The following is an 18,484-nucleotide window of genomic DNA, read 5'->3' on the forward strand; positions in this document are numbered from 1 at the left end:
TATGATCTTCTATTTAGAAGATCCAAGAAACTTCACCAAAAGACTGCTAGAGCTAATAAACCAATGAGCAAAGTATCAGGTTACAAAAGTCAATAGTTTTCCTATATACCAACAATGAATCTAATGAGAAAGAAATCAGGAAAATAATCCCATTTACAACAGTCTCAGAAAACAAAACAAAAAACCTAGGAATACATCTGACTAAGGAGGTTGTTATGATTTAGATATTAGGTATCCCCCAAAAGCTCATGTTTAAGATAGTGCAAGAAAGCTTAGAGGTGAAATTATTAGGTTATAAGAGTCTTAACCTAATCAGTTCATTAATGCTCTGATAGGGATTAACTGGGTGATAACTGTAGACAAGGAGGCTGTGGCTGGATGAGGTGAGTCATCAGGGGTGTGCCATTGGGGTTTATATCTTGTCCTTGATCAGAGCTTTCTATCTGCCTCCTGGTGTCCTGTTCTCAGTTGCTTTCCTTCACCTCACATTTCCACCATTATGCTCTGCCTCATCATACGCCCTGAGGAATGGAGTTGGCCATCTATGGACTTATACTTCTGAAACCATGACCCTCCAACTTTTCCTCTTCTAATTGTTCTTGTTAGATCTTTTGCTCACAGTGGCAAAAAAAGCTGTCTAAGACAGAGTTGAAAGACCTCTACAATAAAAACTACAGAACACTGAAGAATGAAACTGAAGAAGACACAAGAAGATGAAAAGACCTCCCATGTTCATGGATAGGCAGACTTAATATTGTTAAAATGTCCATACTACCCAAAGGAATGCACAGATTCAATGCAATCCCCATAAAAATTCCAATGGCATTCTTTGCATAACTAGGAAAAAATAGTCCTAAAATTCATTTGGAGGAATAAAAAACCAATAGCTAAAGAAATTCTAAGCCACAAAAGAAATGATAGATTAATTCCTATGTCCTTGATTCACTTTGAGTTGAGTTTCATGCATGGTGAGAGATAGGGGTTTAATTTTATTTCTTGCATATGGATTTCCAGTTTTTCCAGCACCATTTGTTAAAGAGGCTATCTTTTCTTCAATGTATGTTTTTGGTGCCTTTGTCTAATATAAAATAACTGTAATTATGCGGGCTAGTCTCTGTGTCCTCTATTCTGTACCATTGATCTACCAGTCTATTTTGGTGCCAATACCATGCTGTTTTTGTTATTATTGCTCTGTAGTATAGTTTAAAGTCTGGTATAGTGATGCCTTCTGCTTCACTCTTCTTGCTAAGATTGCTTTAGCTATTCTGGGACTTTTATTTTTCCAGATGAATTTCATGACTGTCTTTTTCTATTTCTATGAGGAATATCATTGGAATTTTGATTGGAATTGCATTAAATCTGAATAATTCTTTTGGTAGAATGGTCATTTTAACAATATTAATTCTGCCTATCCCAAAACAAAGGAGATCTTTCCATCTTCCCTGCATCTAGTAGGCCCAAATTTCCATCATATCAGATTAGGCCCCTACTTTCTTAATAAGACTCCTATAGTGCAAGAATTAAAATCAAGAATTAATAAATGGGATGGATTAAAACCAAAAAGCTTCTTATCAGCAAAATAAATAAGCAGTGAGGTGAATAGAGAGCCTCCAACTTGGGAGCAAATTTTTACCACTTGCACATGAGATAGAGCATATATTCCCTAATCTCTAGGGTATATAAAGAACTCAAAAAGCCAAACACAAAAAAAAACAAAAACAAAACAACCAAATAACCCAATCAATAAATGGGCCAAGGAACTGAACAGATACTTCTCAGAAGGTGATATACAGTAAATCAACAAGTATACGAAAAAAATGGTCAACATCTCTAGCAAGTAGAGAAATGCAAATTAAAACTACTCTAAGATTTCCTCTTACTCCAGTCAGAATGGCAGCTATTAAGAATACAAACAACAATAAGTGTTGGCGAGGATATGGGGGAAAAGGCACACTCATACATTGCTGGTGGGACTGCAGAATGGTGCAGCCAATATGAAAAGCAGTATGGAGATTCTTTGGAAAACTGGGAATGTAACCACCTTTTGACCCAGTTATCCCACTCTTTGGTCTATACCCAAAGGACTTAAAAATAGCACCCTTCAGGGACACAGCCACATCAATGTTTATTGCACGCAATTCACAATAGCTAAACTGTGGAACCAATCTAGAGGCCCTTCAATAGATGATTGGATAAAGAAAATGTGGTATATAATGGAATATTACTCAGCAATAAAAGAGAATAAAATCATGGCATTTGCAAGTAAATGGATGGAGTTGGAGAATATAATGCTAAGTGAAGTTGGCCAATCGCCCAAAACCAAATGTTTTCTCTAATGTAAGGAGGTTGATTCATAGTGGGGTTGGGAGGGGGAACATGGGATGATTAGACAAACTCTAGATAGGGTAAAAGGGAGGAAGAGAGACAGAGGGGGTAGGAGGGTAAAAAAGATGGTGGAATGAGATGGACATCATTACCTTAAGTACATGTATAAAGACATGAATGGTGTGAATATACTTTGTATACAACCAGAGATATGAAAAATTGTGCTCTATATGTATAATATGAATTGTAATTCATTATGCTATCATATGTAACAAATTAGAATAAAAAATTTAAAAAATATAAATGCTGGAGTCATCACAATATCTGACTTCAAATTATACTCAGAGCTATTTTAACAAAAACTGCATGGCACTGGCATAAAAACAGACACATAGACTATGGTACAGAATAGAAAACACAGAGGAAAACCCACACATCTACTGTTATCTGAAACTTGATAAAGATTCCAAAAATACACATTGGAGAAAAGACATCCTTTTAAATAAATAGTACGGGGAAAACTATTTTCCCATTCATATGTAGAAGAATGAGAATAGACTATTATCACTTACCCTACACAAAAATCAACTCAAAATGGATCAAAGTCCTAGAAATTAGACCCAAAACTATGCTGCTCCTAGAAGATTATGTAGGGTTAACACTACAGCATATAGACTCAGGCAACAACTTTCTCAATAGGATTCCTAAAACTCAGGAAAAAATGCCAAGAGTTAATAAATGTAATGACATTAAATTTTAAAACTTCTGCACAGCAAGGAAACAAGAATATAAGTTGAAAACCTACAAAATGGAATAAGGTTTTTGCTAGCTACTCTTCTGACAGAAGATTAATATTTGGAATATATAAAGAGCTTAAAAAATCACAAAATAAATCAATTAATAAATGGGCAAATGAAATAACAGACACTTCTTAAAAGAAATACAATTAGCCAACAAATATATGGAAAATTGTTCAATATCATTAGCAATTAGGGAAATTCAAATCAAAACTACACTGACACTTCATCCTATGACAGTCAGAATGGTAGTCATCAAGAATATAGATGCTATACATAAGATGGTGAAATGATACAGACATCATTACCCTAGGTACATATATGATTGCATAAATGATGCAACTCTGCATCATGTACAACCAGAGAAATAAAAAGTTGTGCTCCGTATATGTATATTGGAACAAAATGCATTCTGCTGTCATGTATAACTGAATAGAAAAAAAGAATATAGACACTAATAAATGCCGAAGAGGATGTGAAAAAAAAAGAACACTTTTACACTGTTGGGTTAAAAATTAGTACAATCACTTTGGAAATAAGTATGAAGATTCCTGAAAAGACTATATATGGAACCACTCTATGACCCAGCTGTAGCATTCCTCACTCAGTATTTAACCTAAAGAATTAAAGTCATTATAGTACAGTGATACATACATGCTCATTTTTACAGCAGCACAATTCACAATTGACAAACTATGGAATTAGCTGTGTATCCATCAGTGGATGAATGGATAAAGAACTTATGGTATACATATAAACAATGGAGTTTTATTCAGCCATAGAGAAAAATGAAATTATTTTATTTTTAGGAAAGTGAATGGAATTTGACAACATCATGCTAAGTTAAATAAGCCAAACTCAAAAGGTCAAGAATCAAGTGTTTTCTCTCATCTGTGGAAACTACAAAGGAAAAAGGAAAGGAAAGTACGTGGGGGAATCTCATGAAAATCAAAGGGAGGGACCACTGGATGAGAGAAGGGGAGAGAGAGAGGGAAAGTGCTGGCAAGTGATATTGGCCAAATTATATTGTGTACATATATGAATATACAATGACAAGTTCTATGATTATGTACAACTATAATGCACCCACAGTAAAAAAAGTGAAAAAAAATAAAGTGTTCAAAAATTTTAAAAAGAAAAGAACCCCCCCACACAAAAAAAAAAAAACCAGAGAATTCTGAGGACAAAAAGAATGGGATCCAGATCGCCTTAACCTGGTAAACTAATATTGAATACCCAGGATTTTCTCCTCTACCTACTCTTCTTCCTCATCTTTTTCTTCTTCTTCTTCTCCTCCTCCTCTTCCTCTACCTCCTCCTCCTCCTTCTTCTCTCTTCCCTTTACCACTTCTTCTCTCTCTCCCCCCCTCAACACACACACACACACACACACACACACACACACACACACACCATGCAAACTAGGAAGATCACAAACAGAAGGAAAACGTACAATGAAGATGAGAAAAGACAATCAACTGATATAACTTTAAGATTAGTTAAATATCGTGGTTATCTAGTAAATATTTTAAAAGTGAGGGTATAATTGAATTATCAAGTATATATATATTCCTGAAATAAATGGCAAAAGTAGAAAATCTCAGTTGCTAGCAGACATTATTTAAAAAAAGAACCAAATGTAAATTACAGAACTGAAAAATTCAACAGTAGAAATAAAAAAATATTATTGTTTATGTTCAATGGTAAAGTGATAATGAAAGTAGAAGAACTAAATGAATTTGTCATACCAATGTGATTTAGCTGATTAAACAACAAAGAAAATATCTTAAAAATGTATATAGTCTCAGGAGCCTTCTTGTTACACAGAAGAGTAAGGATTTCAGTTTACTAACTACTTCATTAAAAAATTATGTAATGAAATTGAATGAATAAAATAGAAAATAATTAGGCATAACTATCATATAAAACCAGCCTCATTTCTGACATTGCATAAGTTAAATAGGAACAGAGAAATCCAATAACAATTTAGCAAAAATGGTTTCTGCTTTTTACCTTATTATTTCTAATTTCATCCATATTGACATGGTAATATGCAAAGAAGTACCTTAATTTTTTTTAGATTTGCTAAGACTTGATTATGACAATTAATAATTCAGCACAAAATGGATTCTGTTTTTTTATCTTGCTATTGATTTCTAATTTCATTCCTTATGATCTGGATAAGATGCAAGGAATTATCTTGATTTTTTTGTACTTGCTAAGACTTAGTTTGTGACCTAAAATATAGTGTGTTTTGGAAAAGTTTCCCTATATAGCTTTCTAGAAAGGAAATTCAGCTGTTGATGAATGAAATATTTTATAGATGTCTATTAGGTCCATTTGATTAATAGTATCTTTAGGTCTTATGAGTTATGTCTCAATGACATAAATGAGACAAGTATGTTGTAATTATTTTACTGTATTCTATCTAAGACTTTAGGTCAAGTAGTGTTCATTTTATGTAAGTAAGTGCATCAACATTTGAGGAATAAACCTTTATAATCATTATATCTTCTTGTTGAAGAGTTCCCATTACCAGTATGAAGTGACCTTCCTTATTTCTTCTGATTAAAACACTTGGTTGAGTCATGTTTTTAAATCTACTTAGCCAGTCTTTTAATTGCAGAACTGAGATTATTTACATTTAATAATATTATAGACAGATAAGTATTATTTACTGCCATTTTGATTTATTTCTAATGACTTATTAAGACTTTCCTTTCTTTAGCTATTCTTCTAGTGAGATTCATTCACTTGCTGGTTCTAAAATTTATTTTGAATTTTCCCTGCGTGAAATATTTAAGATTTCTGTAGAGCCATTGACGTTTGCAAATCTGCTAGAATGGATTATTCTTACATTGTTATCTAGAGGACTCTTTAGTAAGCTGCTTTCACTTTACTATGTGTTCCAAACCAAGGGAATACCTTTGTGTCAAAGGGTTCAGTCAACATGTTCTTGGTGTTTTGATGAATGTCTTCGATTTCTTTAAATGTCTTAGATTTCTTTAAAGGTTTAAAGGTGATCGTATGTAACTGCAAATACTAAACAATGGTTGAATTGCACTATCTGGATAAAATATAATAGAGGAAAATATACAATAAATACTATTGATTTTACAGTTTTTATCAGAGCATCAGAAGATAAAATGGAAAGAGATCATAGCACAGGAAACTGGTGAAATGAAAGATTCTTCCATAAAACATGTTCAAAAGCCCATGAACAAAATGAAAAAGGACTCAAAAGCAGACATCATCAAACACAAGGGAATTACTTTAAAGGAATCAGTAGCATTCACTTATCTCTGTTTTCTGAAGTACTGTATCACTGTTTACAATTCATCTGAGGAAAACAGGACAAAAGACAAAGATGGAAAATGAACTCATAAAGTTCATGATTATTAAGTAAAAATAAATAAATAAATAAGTAAAAATGTTGACCTGAATATGGAATACTGAGTAGTATTAGATAAAGAGAAGCTTGATTTGATCAGTGCACACAATATGTATGTATTGAAATATCACAATGAATCCCATTAATATGTATAATATGTTCATAAAATTTTAATTCCATAACGAAGTGTAATAGACCCAGAGAATGAGCATCTGCCATTATTTTGTATTCATATATTTGGCCATCCTCTCATTCTCTCTCAACACTTATTGATTTATGTATCCTTTTGATTGATTTGTAACCATCCTTATCCCAGGGATAAATCTCCTTTGTTTACAGTGAATGATCATAATTCTTTTGATTGTACCAATTTATTTTCAAGTACATGCAAATCTTTAGTTATATAGAACCTAGCTTTCAATACTATCCTAATAAAAGTATATACATAATAGCATATGTGCAAATTTCCTGTGCTTACTATGTGTAAATCAGAGCTGACATATTCCTATTATGAATAATGTCACAGTTTCTTCTCTCATCTACTAACCACAAACAATTATTTAAGAAACACTTGCCAGACCCCTATCTCTCACCATCAAAACTCTGCTTGAATATGATTAAAAACTTAAACCATGAAAGTATGATATTACTAGAAGAAAACATCAGAGAAACATTTCATGAGATTAGAATAGGTCAGGATTTTTTTAGATATAACCCCGAAATCATAGATCACAAAAGTATCAAAAGACAAATGGAGTTACATCAATCTAAAAGCTTTGGCCCAAGAAAGGAAACAGTCAATATAATGAGGAGATAATCCACAGAATGGGAGAAAATATTTCCAAATCACATATATAATAAATGGTTAATATCAATATAAAGAACTCAAAAACTCAAGAGCAAAACCCCAAATAATCCAATTCAGCAATGGTTAATAGACCTAAATGGACATTTATCAAAAAGAAGTTATACAAATGGCCCACAGGTAAATGAAAAAAATGCTCAACATCACTTATCATGGAGGAAATGCTCATCAAAACTACAATGAGATGTCACCTCACTCCTGATAGAATGGCTGTTATCAAAAAGCCAAACAATAACAAGGGCTGACAAGAATGTGGAGAAAAGTTATATACATACTCTTGGTGGAATGTAAGTTAGTACAGCCATTATGGAAAATAGTATGGAGATTCCTCAAAACATAAAAATAGACTACTATATAATCCAAAAATCCTACTCCTGGTTATATATTCAAAGGCAATGAATTCATTTTGTACAAGAGATATCTGCACTCCCATGTTTGTTGAAGCACTATTTTGAATTGCCAGGAAATAAATCAAAATGTATATCAACCTATAAATAAAGAAAATGTGGCATACATATAACACATACACAATGGAATACTAATTAGCCATAAAAGAGTAAAATCTTGTCATTTGCAACAACATGGATAAACATTATATTGTCTGAAAAGACATTTTATTGAGTAAAATAACCTAGGCATAGAAAGACAAATACCACATGATCTCACTCATTTGCAGAATTGAAAATAAGTACATCTCATAGAGGTTGAGAGTAGAATGGTAGTTACTACAGGCTTGAGAGAGTAGAAGAGGAGGTAATTTTGGGGAATGTTCATCAACAGGTACATATTAGAAGCAATAATTTCTGGGGTCCTATTGCATAGTAGGGTGACTATAGATAATAACATACTGTAAATTTCAAAAAGCTAGAAAGAAATACTTTACAAGTTTTCCTATAAAGAAATAATAAATCTTTGGGGAAGATACATATGTTTAACCTGATTTACACAGTGTATACATACACCAAAATGTTACATGGTACCCCATAAAGATATAACAATTTTATGTGTCACTTAAAAATGATTAAAAATGAAACATTCTGAATATAATTTCATTATGCCTTTCCTCCCAATATTGCTCAAAATGTTTATCAATATTTATGCACACGATCTCTGGCTTATACTCACTTATTTAAGTACACATAAACCAAGAGAGCTGCTGGGTGTTGGATCATAGACTTGTAATCCCAGAGACTCAGGAGACTGGCAAGCTCGAGGCCAATCTTAGCAATTTAGCAAGACCCTGTCTCAAAATGAAAATAAAAAGGACAGGATATGGCTTAGTGGCAAAGCACCCCCATGGGTTCAATTTCAAGTACCCTCACATACACAAATAGAGCTCAAGGGAAATTATCTTAGAATTGTATTTTACAGAGCTCCAAGAATCCTGGCACATGCAGAATGTCCTCAGAAGCTCCGTGTGGCCAGTCACCCTGTTCTGCCAGCCACCCCTGCCCACCAGCCCCACCTGCAGCTCACATCCTACAGAAGCCTGAGTATTTGTGTCAGGGGCAGAGGTGTACAGAAGAGATCACTGTGGCACTCAGGGAGATGCCTGGAAAGAAAGTGAGTAAGCATGCACTCAACCCAACACAGGTGCCTGCAGGAGATAAATGGTTTCAGATTGGCTTGTAGGAAGGCGCGGGTTTAGGTCAACAGAACTGGAAGTTGAGTGTGTCACTCAGCTCAGGAAAACTGAAGATAACTTAACTGAATTCTCTGGGGTCCATAGAAGAGATTACTCTTGTGCTTGCTGAGATGCCTAGAAAGAAGGGACAGGAAATCGAGCAGCTGAGCCAACATCAGGTCAGCAGAGGTTGAAACTGAGGGCATGTCTCAACTCAGGAGATTTGGAGATAAACTGAATTTCCATGAGAAACTTCTGAATTTGATTTTCAGACCCTTCAGGTGAGTAGCCTGACTGCTCCAAAAGCTTTCGCATGAAGGGAGCTGTTTAAAAAGGAAGTACCTGAGTAGGTCCAATTTCATCAGAGTGACTGCATTGTAGTTGAAAGGAATGTGAAAGAACATTCACTTATTTTTGGACGTCTTTCTAAAGGGAAGATAGAACAATTCAAAAGATGAAATTCTGTCAGAAGTTTCACAGAAATCATTCTTTGGGATGTGAGACTGTGGTAAAACCACATTTTGTTTATTTAAAAACAAGAATGGAATAGCCTTAAAATTAGGGAAGTTATTATTAATGCATTTCTTTTTGCTTGGAGATTACTCTAATATTTTTGCTGAAGGTTGCTGCCCAGCCTAGTGTGACAGAAGTTGACAAATGATTACATTGGACAATGGGGAAGAAGTAGTTCTGTGTTTTTGCTTTTTCAGTGTGGTTTATATATATAATTGTGGTAAGAGAAAAATTTCATTCTGATAATACTGGATGATGTCATAGTGAACATTGATTTCATAATTTACTACAAAATGTACCATAATTTAATTAATTTTTTCCCACTCATATTGTATTGTTTCTGTTCAGATGACCTTTAAGTGTTTAATGTTCCTGTGAGCATTAACTGCAAAGGACAAAAAACTAGAAAGTAACTTTGAAAAAATTGGATTGTATAGTGTCAGTAAAATTCTATCAAATTGAATAGTAAATGATAAAGATCTTGGTGATTTCACATGACCAAGGATAATAATAATAAAAAAGGAACCTGACTTTTTTTCCCCCAGTACTGGGATTGAACTCAGGATCTCTCTATTACTGAACTACATTCCCAGCGGTTTTTCATATTGTTCTTTTTATAAGGGTCTTGGTAAATTGCTGAGGTTGACTTCAAATTTGTAATTCTCCTGTCTGAGTCTCCTGGGTTGCTGGGATTACAGGTGTCTGTCATCATGCTTGGGTTGACTTATAATTAATGTAATTAAAACTTAGTAAAAGAATATTCATAGAAAGTTTCTAAAAAATTTGTAAGATGCCCTTTTTCACAGTAGTCAGTGTGCATCCTACAAAAATGAGAACATTTTCAAAATTGGGATATTCTTTTAAAAAGAAGAGGAATAGATATTTCATATCCAGAATAAAAATTCCAATTTACATATATAAAGGCTTATATATATTTATATATGGATATCTGTGAGGCCAGGGGGCAAAAAGGACAGTCAATATAGTTAATAAATAATTGAATCCAATTGGGAAGGTGAGGGCTAGTTGAAAAGGAAAGGAAATCAAATGCTACCCTTCCCCCCTCCTCCTTCCAAAGTCCTTCCTCTCCTGCTCCTCTAACCTGTTGCTAAAATAACCTGCCCCAGGAATTGTTCCTCCCTGCAGAGAGTTGCAGGAACTGTTAATTCATGTCTCCTGGATCACTGCCTGGATCACTTCACCATTTGGCCCTTCCCCTGCCCATTTGCTTCTCCCATTTTTGCCTATCCCATGGCCACTGGTCATATAAGTTGGATAGGGAGAGAAGAGAGACAAGATAAGTGGGGAAGAGGGCAGGAGAACAAAGAAAATCTAAAATGTATGAAAGGGGTAGGATACCCCCACTTCTTTAGATACCAACTCTGGGTTCCCTTTTCTGTTGATAAGTCTGTTTCTATTCTTTAAATAAAATTTGTTTTCTATGCTTGCCTTGAACTTTCTTGGATATGCAGTCTTCAACATCTGGGGAAAAGTAACTTATTGTCACTGGTAACTGGTGGAATCATATTTGGAGGTCCCATTAATATCATCACCAAGGTAAGCTCCTTCACACGTACCCCACATCTTTCTGAGGTGCATTTTTTCTGCCTCTTTCTTTCTGGAGCATTCCCTTCCCTGCTGCATATTAGTTATAGCTGTTAAGGCTCTAGTGTTGAGAGAGGGACATGAAATGGCTCATAGGGAAGTGCCTGGGAACTCTTTGTTCACAGCCTTTACAACCATGTAGAGATTCTCTCCATGATTGTTCCTATGTGCTTTGCTAGCTTCTTTGACTACAAAAAAAGGAGTTTTATGCCCACAGCCTTTTGAAGAGAGTCAATTCTTTATTCTAGCCTTTATCCCTATGTTCTGCTGTTGCCAAACATGGTCTCAATACCAATTCTCTAATAGATTATCATGGCCATCAGAGGGAAATACAAACTTTAATACCATTCTACAGCTCAGCCTATTCTGTAAAAATGAAAGGAAATAGACCAAAGTTCCTATATGCAGGCCTAAGGACTTCTCAGACCTTGTTTCAAAAACCCAAATTGAGCCAAAAGTGTAAATTAGACTCAGCTATGATTCCCCTGTTCTAAGTGAGGCCAAGTATCCCCTCCCATTGGAGTCTCAACACAGACAGATCAAGATTCATTTCATTCAGGGTCCTATGTTTTCCCCAGGGAATTACAAGTCATATGATAAGGTTGGATAGTTTGGAAGCTTGCATCTTTTTCATGGCCACCCATGAATTTAACAGCAGTTAAATTCAGAAGTCATAATGGAAGGAGGGGCATAAATTGCTGATGCTAGAGGCTCCAGGATTGGGGATATAACCTCTAGACAAAGAGACAGTTCCTTGATGCAGGCACTCATGGATCCTGTTCTCTTTTGTTCAGGGAGGGAGCCCATCCTCAAAAGTAATGGGAGATAATATCACATAATTTTCTGCATCCAAACATCGCCTGATTATCAACTGGTGAGAAACCAGCCTCTACCTCAGAGCAAACCCTGTCCTAGGAAGGGGGCGTGACCCTTGTCCTTGGAAAGACCCACAGAGCACTCCTAGGCACAAATCAACCCTGCTGAGTAGTTTTATCTACAAATAACAGGAGAGATCCAAGGAGCCAGGTGTCCCTGACTCAATCAGGCTAGGTTAGGACCCTAGCAACCACCAATCAGCATGAGACAGGGAAAATACCTGGGATGCCAGATGACCCTCCCAGTAGTTGATGGTGGTTGATTGTGTTGGGAAACTATGTAGTTCAGCACATACTTCCCTCATGGCTTAAGCCAATCAGTTCAAATGAATCCCCCTCTTGTACTAACCAATCACCCCTACCCAACTTGTTCCCGCCAGTGAATGTGCTAATCATATTTTCTGATTTTCTTGCAGTGTGTGATGATTTGCTAAGAGATGCTATGATGTTTGTGAAGTCCCTGCCTTCCCCAAAGAGTGTATAAAACTGCTTCAAACCCTGGGCTCGGGCCTCTCAGCATCACCAGTTGCTGTGTGCACGCGGAGGACTGAGCTAGCTCAAATAAACACCTCTTTGCTGCTTACATCGATTTTTGTCTCTGGTGGTCTTTTGGGGATCCCGAATTCAAGCATAACACTAGGAAATAAAAGAAAATAGTTTAAAATACAGCCCTCCCTCTAAAAAACCCCAAACCCATCAGTTTCCTTTACTTAGTTTCTGCCAGAAATCTGTCTTGTAGGTTCTTTGAAGGGTTTCATCAGTGTTTTTTATCCTGGCTATAGACATGAAACTCAGAATAGTCAGTAGCAAGACGTATTTTATTAAAATTCGCAAGCGATTTGAATAGAAATTTCTCAAATGCTTAACAGATTCCAACAAATGCAAATAAAAATCACAATAAGATATTGATTCCAAGAAATGCAAATAAAAATTACAATAAGATATTATCTTATACCTGCTAGATTGGTTATTTTAAAAAAGATAACAATTGCTGGTAATGTGGAGAAAAAAAAATCTTGATCTATTTGTGGTATTATAAGTTAGTACATCCATTTTGGAAAACAGTATGGAGATTGCTTAAGAAATACAGAACTACAATATGATCCAGCAACCCCAGTACTGGGTTACTGGGTTACTGGGTATTTATCCAAAGAAATTGAAGTCAGTATGCTGAGGGGTTATCTACACTCCTGTTTTTTGTTTTTGTTTTCCAGTATTATTTACAATAGGCAAGACATGGAAACAATCAGTGTCCAAAGGATGACTGGAGTAAAGAAGAATGTAAACACAATGAGTACTATTGGGCCTTGACAAAGGACAGGGAATGCTATCATTTGTTTACGTGATGGGGTGAATCTAGAGGACCATTTATATGGTCATCTATCAAAGTCAAATTCTTTTTTGGGGGAGTGAATTCCAGGAATTGAACCCAGGGGCACTGGACCCCTGAGCCACACCCCCAGCCCTATTTTGTATTTTATTTAGAGACAAGGTCTCACTGGGTTGCTTAGCACCTCACTTTTGCTGAGGATCTTTGAACTCACCATCCTCCTGTCTCAGTCTTCAGAACCAGTGGGATTATAGGTATGCACCACTGCGGTGGGCTCAAAGTCAAATTCTGACAGTAGGATGGTGGATATCAGTTACCTAAATCTGGTTGTGGGTGTGGGGGTTGGGTGGAGAAAAAAGTACAAAGTTGGAAATGAGTTCTGGTGTTCTGTTGTAGAACAAGGTGACTATAGTTAAGGTATATTTCAAATTAACTAAAGGAGTTTCATGTTTTCTTACCTCATGGAAATAATAAATATTTGAAGTGACAGATATGCTAATTATGATTTGATCATTCTACAATGTATCCATGTATTAAAACACATTTTACCCCATGAATATATACACTTTATTGATTAAAAGTAAAACTAAAAATACCTTAAAAAAAGAAATAATGTCATGATTGAATTTGTCAGGAATTTTATTTTTATTTTATTTATTTACCTAATTATTTTTCATTTGGTTTGAAAACATGTATTGTAATTTTGTTATGAGACAGGAGTTTCTTAACTACTTTAGTTCTCAGAGTGAGAATGCAATGTAGGGTGAAGTCCCTTTAGATAAAAAATTACCTCAGCATCTATCTGTCTTCAGTATAAAGTCTTGTTTATTGCAAAAATTTGTTTTTCCTTTTTTGCCTAAAGGAAAATATTTTGCCATATGGATATTTATGGTCTGTAACTATTTATATGTACATATGAAAGTTGATATCGTGGCAATGAACAATTAAAAATAATCATGATTAAAAAATTGTATTTTTACTAGAAATTTCCCTTGAAATAGTTGAATTAATGTAAAAGTGGAATGTAGTATGCTAAGTGTGGGTTATTTGCTCAGTTTACTTGAAATGTGTTATGCAGGAGCTCTATGAGTTACTGCTATCTTTGGCATATATGACTACAATAGGAAGAGCAGTGGAAAGCCCACCAACCAACTTGAACTAAGTGATATTTATAAAACATAACCTCTAACAAGATGCACAATACAAAGAATGCATACTTTTAAAAAAGCACATGAATTATGTGCCACATATCACTCTGTGATATGAACAAATAAATGCTATAGAATTAAAGTGAAGTTTATAATTTTCTTTAATTAAGCTTTCTTTAGTTACACTAGGAATAAGATAAAAATGAAAAACAATGATGTGTCTGTAAGTTGCACAAAATATTTTGGAAATAATCAACACATTACTAAATAACACAAAGAACAAAGGAAAAAAAATATTACAAGAGAAATTAGAAATATTTTTCACTGAATGCCAATGAAAATTTGGTAGAAGCTAAAGTACTTTAAACATATTAAAAAATTTATAAAATCAATTACCCAAATCTTCACCATAATAACTGGAAAAAGGAAGATCAAGTTATATCATAATTGGAAAAGTAATAAGATGATAGTTATGAATGAAAATGTAACAAAATGATACAAAAATATATAAGGACAATATTTTCTGATTTGAAATGGTTAAAGAATTGGTGAATTGACAGAGAAGAGTTAAAAATTATCAACTTCAAACATAAAGGAAAGAAAGAAATGGGGGCTGCATTGAGGAGATTTTGGGAAATAACAAATGGTTAAACAAATATATAGCTGGATTTGCAGAAGAAGAGTATAAGAAAAGAGAAGAAGTACTTGAAGGAATAATGGCTAAATGTTTTCTAAATAAATTTTAAAAAGGAAACCAGAGAAATAAGAGTTTCAGAAAAATCCAAGCAGTAAAATATAGACACCACCAAAAAAATCATAGCTAGAAAGAAAAATAAACAAAATTATGAAAACATTGAGAAAATAGATAATTAAATGTTATACACAGAGGAACAAATAACAGACTTCTAATTGCAACATATGTAAGCCAGAAGGAAATGTAGTAACATCAATAAAATACTAAAGTAAAAAATAAAACATGTTAACTTGGAATTTTATATCCATTAAAAATGTCTTTTCAGGACTGAGTAAAAAAGAAAGTCTTTGCTATGATTTGAATTTGAATGTCCTATAAAGGCCCATGTATAAAAGGTTTGGTCCACATGTTGACACTACTGGTAAGTAATGAAGCTTTTTAGGAGCTGGAGCCTAGTGGGAGGTCATTGGATCTTTCAAGCCATTCCCCTGAAAAGGATTTGGGACCCTAGTTCCTTCCTCTCCGTCTTTGTTCTCCAACTATGAGATGAATGCTTTCACTCTACCATACACTCCTGCAATAGTGTGCTACCTCACTATAGGCCCCAAACAATAGAGCCAAACATAAACTAGAACTTCCAAAACTGTGAGCCAAAGTAAGTTGATTATGTCAAGAATTCTCTAATAATGACTGAAAGCTGGCTATGTCTGATTTCTTCAGACAAATAAAAGATGAAAGAATTACTGTTGGTAGATAATGCACTAGAAGAAATGTTAAAGACCATTTTTTTACAAGAAGGAAACTGCCAGCAAAGAAGTGGTAAACATGCAAGTAAATACAACAGAGATTTTATAAAATGTTTTAACCAAAAACACAGCTGAAAGATAGAAGCAACTCAACTGGCCCCAAAAGACAAATATTTCTTTATTCTACTTAAGTACAACCTAGATCAGTCAAATTAATAATAATAAAAAAAAAAAGAATGGCAGCTACCAGGGAGAGGTGGGTAATAGAGGGAGATAATGTTAAATGGGTTTAGAAGTTCAGTTTTCAAGATTAAAAGAGTGCTTCGTCTTTGGAATTCACCATTTTGGAGAGCCATCTCTAGTCTCCCTCTCCTTTTTTCAGGAGGCCCAGGTTGCTCTACTATTCAAGTGCTAAAGATCTACAGGGAGAACAGCAGGCACCCTGAAAGCCAGAAAATGCCCCCCTACTGAGCCCTCAGTCCCCTGGGAAATGGAACAAAAATCTCACACCTCTCACATCTGTATATCAAGACTCACCAAAACCCAGATCTGTGAGTTTGCAGCTAGGTCCACATGGGCCCATCTGAGCCTAGTAAAGACTTGCCTGGGGCTAGAAAAGGCATGGAAATTAACAAATTGGGAGCTTTTTGTCTGAGGAAACACTGGGTGGAGAGGCTGGAGAGAGCCTGGCTCTCCCCAGCTCTTTGAGTCCTATGGCTGGTGGAGGCTGAAGGGGGCCAGCTATAGTCAGTCAAGTTATTGGAAGCATGGGTGTAAGGGCATTTGGCTCTCAGTCTGTCTAGTCAGTTAGTCTGGCACTCACCAGATTCCCAAGGGCCACCGAGGCTTGTATTTGCCGGGTCCCAGCACCAGCCAGGTCCCTAGGTCTCTCCACTCCCTGATCCCCAACATGGTCTACCTCTCTGTCTACCAAAGCTGCAGGCCTTTGGCCCAGGCTGCCAGGCCTACCTCACTTAGAGCACAGCTTCATTGCTTCACTGCTGTTCACAGGACCTATTGCCCAGCTCTGAGACATATGGCCCAGGCCAACTAGGCCCACTGGATGTAGCCAGCTGCTTCACCACCCAGGCCCACTCACCTTGCCATATCACAACCTGGCCTGCTTGGCTTAGGCTGGCTGCCTGCCCAACAAGGCTTTACGCCACCTGGCCCAGATAGCACTTTGCTGCCCAGCTGTAGCCCAGCTTGCCCCCAAGCCATTTGCTGCCAGGCCTGCCTGGCACAGCCAGCAGCTTTACTACCCAGTCCACTCAGCTTACTGGGCAGGCCACTGAACCACATGGCCTAGCCAGCTGCTTGGTTGCCTGGCTGCAGCCCAGCTTGCCTGAAATGCAAATTCACTTCCAGGCCCATCTGCCCAAACCAGCAATTCTGCTACCTAGCCCACGCTGGCCTGCCACACTAATCTCCCAAAATGCCAACCTTCAACTTGGTGAACAACATAATAAAAAGGAAGGACTTGACATACTCCCACACTTATTTAACATCTCAAGAAGAAACTAAAATAAAATCAGTTGGGCACAGACAGCAAATACATATTTTTACTGACTATTTTTCAACCTAGGGGAAACAAAATCAGAGAGAAAATACAAGAAGTGAAAGATCACTTAATAATAAACAATAATGTACTAATGATGCCTATTGGTATAAATAAAGTCAGCAGCTTGGGTGAGCACTCATTTTGCCCTTGCCTCTGTCTACTTTTGATTTCTTCATAGCTGGCACCTGAAACAGGGACTCTTCTAGACATGCTGATGGGGAAAGGGAGTACCTTACTGTCTGGAACAGGCTTTGATGTGCGTCTTTCATTGGCTAGCAATACCCATTGGTAAGCTATGGGAAATTCCCTGTTTAACATTCAACGTCATCATCAGGCTGAGCTATCCTATTCACTTTGCAAGCGTAGACATACTGTAAGTAATTCTCACATTGATCCTTTGCAGGCAGAGCTAGACTCTTATTGCCCCTGGTACATAGAAAGTTTTGCTTTATATTCAAAAAATTGTGAAGATATAGGTAAGAAGCTTCATGTGGAGCCATGAGCTCCTGTGCTTGTGCTGCATGCTTGGTTTCTTTGTTGTGATGCTATTTCTAAGTTCTCTATCTCTCAGCAAATGACTCCCTCCCTTAGCAACAGCTGCTGCAGAGTCCTTGATGGAAATGTTCCCCCTGCCTTCATAGCCACCTTCCCCTCCATTGCCGCCTCCCCAGTTAAATCTCTTTTGGCTGAGTGTTTATGCGGAAAAGAAGGGAGATACGCGCATATTTTGGCTTTTTGCCCTATTAAGCTAAATTCCGCTGGTCAACCAGAGCATGAGTAGTTACCTTTTGCTGTATTTAAAGAATTATAAGCTACCCACCCAGGGCAAAAGGAGGGGGAATCCGTTTTTCCAGCCCCCTCAAGATTGGATGGCACAAATATTTCCAGTTCAAACAAAACATTCCTCCAGAAATCCTTTCCCACCACTAGAGGGAGCTCTAACATAAATTTAATTACTACTCAGATGCCCAAATGCAGCTTCCTGGGAGGTATATAAAATTGCTACTTAAA

General features: G+C 36.2%; 1 long non-coding RNA gene across 1 annotated transcript in view; it reads right to left on the bottom strand.

Annotated features, from left to right (window-relative positions):
* The window catches only part of LOC139704571 (uncharacterized), a 58,434-nt gene that overhangs the window by 28,134 nt on the left and 11,816 nt on the right, over positions 1–18,484 (bottom strand). The gene's annotated exons all lie outside the window — the stretch shown is intronic.

The sequence above is a fragment of the Marmota flaviventris genome, chromosome 2 (genome assembly GCF_047511675.1).
Source record: "Marmota flaviventris isolate mMarFla1 chromosome 2, mMarFla1.hap1, whole genome shotgun sequence".
NCBI lineage: Eukaryota > Metazoa > Chordata > Mammalia > Rodentia > Sciuridae > Marmota > Marmota flaviventris.